The sequence below is a fragment of the Astyanax mexicanus genome, chromosome 19 (assembly GCF_023375975.1).
Source record: "Astyanax mexicanus isolate ESR-SI-001 chromosome 19, AstMex3_surface, whole genome shotgun sequence".
In the NCBI taxonomy this organism is placed as follows: Eukaryota; Metazoa; Chordata; class Actinopteri; order Characiformes; family Acestrorhamphidae; genus Astyanax; species Astyanax mexicanus.
Genome location: NC_064426.1, coordinates 3,213,887 through 3,219,984, shown reverse-complemented (window position 1 = coordinate 3,219,984; position 6,098 = coordinate 3,213,887).

The following is a 6,098-nucleotide window of genomic DNA, read 5'->3' as shown; positions in this document are numbered from 1 at the left end:
GAGGGTAAAGCAGTCTGAGATGTGTGTGGTTGCTGTACTGAAACTACTACAATTCTTTCTTTTACAATTCCTTTGGTGTTTAAGTGCTTTAAGATCTAATTTCCTGAATAAACACATAATTACACATATAGAGGAATATATGTTAACTTTCACTTTAATTTGTTTTTCTAAATTTTATACAATTTTCGGTACCACTTTAAAATAAGACTACCTTTATAAAGGGTTTATACATGGTTCACAATTAGTTAACTAATGGTTACTAATTAGGTTGTAAATGCCTTAAAAATCATTAATAATCAGTTATAACACATACATAGAAAGGGCAACAATATAGATGGCTGTGGGTTCATTATTTGGCAAACAACAGGTCATTGTTGCCCTTTTTACATGTGTGTTATAATTGATCATTAACTAAGTTTTTAAGGCATTTACAACCTAATTAGTAACCATTAATAAACTAATTGTAAACCATTTATAAACCCTTTATAAAGGTAGTCTTATTTTAAAGTGGTACCCAATTTTCTTTCATATACAGTTTGGACACATTTTAAATTGAGTGTTTTTTCATTATATTAAATTGTTCTGCATTGTAAAATGATTCAACATCATCCAAACTATGAAGAACTCTATAGATTCTTATTTGCTGAAAGTGAATCTTCTGATCAGGGTAGAACCAAAGGATCTTACAAAAATCCACTTTAATCCAGCAGAGTGGAGCTGAAGTGAGGGGAGTTCCCACAAGCCTGGAATTCCCACTAAAGAAGAACCCCCCCCCCCCCAGAATAAACCCCTGCTCTTCTTATAGACTGATTATGTCGCATTTTTAAACACACTTTTAAAACAAAGATGTGTAAATATTTTGTATACTTTCTGATCATTCAGTTCACTGCTCCAGATTATAAACATACATTACCATTTTTTTTTAGGGGTCGGCTTTTAAGTTTGGTCATGGGTCAGATATTTTCCAAGCCATTACTTGGTGGCACACACAAAAAAAAAATCTGTTTTGGAAAATATAGTGTAATGGGATGGAGTGCTTCTACAGACTAGTAGCTCTCCAGCCCAGAGGGTTGTTGAACCCAATTGCAGAACAGTTGATCTCAAAGCAGGTAAAAATAAATAACCACACCTAAACACACCACTCCTCACATGGGATCAAACCCGTGTCGTCAGGTTCACGGTCCAATAAACTACTGCAACCCCTACTAGTGAATTGGGACGTGTCCGGGGGAAAAAACGCCCTTATAAGGAGATAGGGAGCCCAAGAACGGTCGAAAAAATGAGAAAGGGTGAAAACTAAAGTCACGCCGAGCGCGACAGAGAGAGAGAGAGACAGGGGAGGGATGTAAACAAAAGCTCACCAGAGATGCTTTTTATTATAGATTTTTTTATTAGCGTTCATTATAGTTTGAACAACCTCACAGGCCAGATGTTTCATGCTTGCCGGCCACATCTGGCCCAAGGGCCGCCTATTGCCGACCCCTGCCATATATGATGTAACACTGGACGAGCTTGAGCAGCTACTGTATATCTATATCTATATATCTTCATACATCACTGAAGGAAAAAGCCTGATTAGGATTGTTGCTGAATGCAATCTAATGCTCTTAATACTTAGACAAAACAATGTATGAGCAGGTGTCCCAATACTTTTGTCTATGTAGTGTATTATAATAAAATATTATCTACAATATTATCTATAAAGATTCATATTTCTAGATATTTGTAGATGATTAGATCATGGAAATGAATCCATTAGGAGTGTGATGCTGAAGAATGTAAGAACATCTGTACCGATGCAGTGACATCATTTATTCATTGGACCACTCATGACATCACTAAGTCATGTGACCATCTCTCTCTCTCTCTTTCTCTCTGGCAAAGATTGATCTGTCTGTAAGTGTGTGTGTGTGTGTGTGTGTGTGAAACTTGTCTAAGTGCTACCCTGGTCGGAAATGACCCCCCCCCCCCCCCCCCTTCATTAGAGTCTATCTCAGAGAGTATCTCTATGATTTGGTAACACACACCTTTCATCTGCTCTGACCACATGCCGGCCAGCACAACACCTGCACAGGCAAGTGTGTGTGTGTGTGTGTGTGTGTGTGCTGCAAAGTGCCTCTCTAGCCACGAACCCCTGTGGTTGCCAAGCAACAGAACTCTTGTTCCTGTGAAAGCTGGCTGTGTGTGTGTTATTAGGCTACCCCTCCACAGGAAGTTAGAGCACACCAGCACTTTACATACCCTAGATAACAGCTGTGGACCGTAGAACAGGGTCCATTTCAGCTTTATCTTCACACATTCTCCATATATATATATATATATATATATATATATATATATATATATATATATATATATATATATATATATATATATATATATATATATATATATAGTAACTAATAGTAACTAAGTACAAATAACGAAGTACAAATACTTTGTTACATTACTTAAGTAGAAATATTGGTTTTCTGAACTTTCAACTCATTACATTTAAAAAACAGCCTCGTTACTCCTATTTCATTTCGGATCATTTTCTTTCCAGCCTCTTGTCGTTCAATAAAACCCCTATCCAGATAAATCTCTCCATCCAGATCCAGTGAATCTGATTGGGATTGGATGTAGATGAAGTATAAACATATACCGATATTCAGAACCCCTAAAATACATTTATTTACAATCAGTATATATGCAGCTAAACAATAGAGAGTATAGTGCATCCTAAATGTATCAACATTAACATTTTAATAGAACAGTATAGTTAATTTGGCCTAAGCTTTAGTCCTTTATTACATTACTTTTACTTTTATACTTTAAGTAGTTTTGAAACCAGAACATTTACACTTGAGTTGATACTTCAAATGACTTACTACCAGAGGTGGAAAAAGTACTGAAAAATTGAATCTACTCAAGTAAAAGTAAAAAGTTACATAGTTACTTTTAATTCTTTGAAGTAAAAAAGTAAAAACAAATCAAACAAAATTGTTTTTAACGAAATATTACTCCACATAATAATTTGGATCTTTCAGGCAGTATTTGTTCAGACCATCCCATAAAACATTTTCAAGAACAAGTGGTATAGGTTCCTATTAACTTTTTATTCCTTTACTGTTAAAATGTTATGGTCATATATGTGACTATAAACTGTAATTTTATAGTTTTACAGGTCATTATTTTTTAACTTGTCATTGCTGTGCTTTAACTGCTATTTACATGTTTAATAACATTTAAGCAGATCGTTTAATGATAAAAGTACTTACACCACATGCTTTCTCAGGTTTGATGTGGAAGTTTTGAAAGCTGCAGCTCTGTCCGGCGGGGCACATTTTGTATTGCATGAGGACGTTATTGTCTCATTATTCCTCGTGCGAGCATCCGTGCCAATTTGATTTTTTTTTACTCAGTAACAAGGAGTTTTCTAATGTAGCAAAGTAAATTACTTGTGTCAAAATGTACTTGAGTAAAAGTAAAATTACCTATTTTAAAAACTACTTTAACAATTACAAATTACTCATAAAATCTACTCAATTACAGTAACTTGAGTAAATGTAATTCATTACTTTCCACCTCTGCTTACTACAAACTATAGTTCAGACATTATTAACCACAACAAATAATGATTTAATGTTGAATATCTTAACTGCTATAAGTGCTATAAAAAGTATTTAAAAACATTTGAAAAAAATCTTACAACTCTGGTGTAAAATGGACTTTTGATGTAGTAAAACATCATAAAGAGTTCTAACCTTTGTTGAATAGCCCACCTCCGTTCTCCCGCAGCTTTCTGAGATCCAGCAATTTTGTGCAGTTTCTCCAAACATGCTTTAGAATGGATGATATGGGGTATAATCTTGCCTCTGCAGATAAATCACTTTTGTTTCAAAGTAGCTCCACACTTCATTGGTATAATCCAAACTTAAAACTTTCAATGTAAGTCAATGTAAAAGGAGTTTATTTCAGGTCATTTGGAAGAGTTTCTATTGGTCCGTTCATCAAGAAATTTTGGCACAGTGTAAATAATGTAGTAAACTAAAAATCGACAAAAATGGAGATAAGTGTTTTTCATTGGACAGCGACGATATAACAGGTCAAACAGGTGGAAAGTCAGTAACTTTTTGCGGAAGACAGAAGAATGAAAAGAATTATTTTGACTGAATTCATTGAGAACAGAAAATATAAATAAATATTATCAGAGTGTGGCTAGTGACTCCAGCAGAACTGAATAAAATGCAGAAAAATAGAAATAGTGAAAATTCTAAAGGGTTCTAAAAGGTTCACAAACTTTGAAGCACCACTTCGGGTACAGACAACATACAAAAATATAAAAATACAAAAATACAAAAAAAGTTTAATGGTGTTTGAGACCCCTCTTCCCCTCACTCGCCCCCCCTCCTCCCGTCTCTCCCTCTTTTCTGGAGAGAGGAATTTCACTGAGGCCTTGCCAAGAGCTGGGCTGTGGTCTGAAGTTGTGCCAGCAACCATCTCACACACACTCACACACACACACACACATATATCCACCCCCACTCTCAGAGTAGCAGGGGGAGCAGGGGGTGGGTCCAGTCTGGCCTGAAAGCCGCCTGCCTCGCTCTACAATGGGCCTGTATTGTAGTACAGAACAGCCATGAGGGTGAAGCTATTACTTAGGTCAGCTCTCTAACACACACACACACACACACACACACAGAGGGAAATATATACAGTGAGCAGCAGAACCCCCTCTCCTCAGGCCTGTAGTAGTGAGCAGGCTGTCTCTCTCTCTCTCTCACACACACTCACACACACACACACACAGTGTGTGCCGTAGCAGAGTCATATATCAGTGGATCAAAGGGAAGCGGAGGAAGGAGATAAGGGAGGAGGTTCAGACCAGCCGGGAGAGAAAAGAGAGGGGGGTGGTGTGTGTGTCTGTGTGTGTGTGTGTGGGGGGGGGGGGGGTGTAGGGGGTGTTTGAGGGGGTTTAGGTGGGGAAGGTGGTGGCTGGGACAGAGCAGGAGAACTCTCTGACCTCCACCACCTCACATCTACACCTTTCTCCAGGCTACAGCCTGCACCTGTGTGCGTGTGTGTGTGTGCGGGTGAGTGACAGAGAGAGAGAGACAGAAATAGAGAGAGAGACCCACAATAATAAATCAAACACTACAGGTGGGATGGTAAATATATTACACTTACAGTGCTGTAAACCACAAATCTCACATACATTTATTTTGTGTTTGCTTCTTTTTTTAATCATATTCTCCTACACATTATTATTATTATTATTATTGAATCATTAATACTGACTGATCTTAACTGAGGCAAGAGAGACATGCAGTTCTTTAAATGTTGTTCTGTGTTCTTTTGCAACCTCCTGGATGAGTTGTCCATGCCCTTTTGGAGTAATTTCAATAGGCCGGTCACTCCTGGGAAGGTTCACCACAATTTCATGTTATATTCATTTGTGAATAATAGCTCTCACTGTGGTTCACTAAGGTTGTAAAGCTTTAGAAATCACTAATTTCTGGATTTCTTCAGATTGAGGCATAATGTGTTGCTTTTTTGAGATCTTTTATCAATAAATGTTGGTCTTTCACTGTATTTATGTGACAAGCAAAAACATTAGTGAAGTGTGGCATGCCGGATCATATTTCAGTATAAATAAAACCACTAGTATGCCACCAGGCTCTTTAAACTTAGTATTGTTTTAATATGTTTCTATTCTATTAAATTCTATTGGCAGTGCTTCTCTACTGTAATTAAACTGGTGGGAAACATTAAAGCGTAAAATGTATCTCAGTGTACTGCTGATATTACAGTGCGGGTTACACCAAGCCTAAAGACTCTAAAGTTCTGTTTTATAAAATCAGGACAGCGAACGCTCCTCATTTGTTCTAACACTCGGACGAGCTGGATGATTCCCCTCAAAGGCTGATTTATAGATAAGCTAGCTTGACTCCGATTTCACACAGCGATCGGGGGGATAAGGGGGTGGATGGGGGGGGGGGGGTGCTAAGCCGTCGCTGCTTCACGTTTAAGAGGGAGAGATTTATGAAGAACCACATGAAAGAAGAACTCAATGCATCATGTTACAAACAGCACTGCTGCTGCGCTAAAGCTAA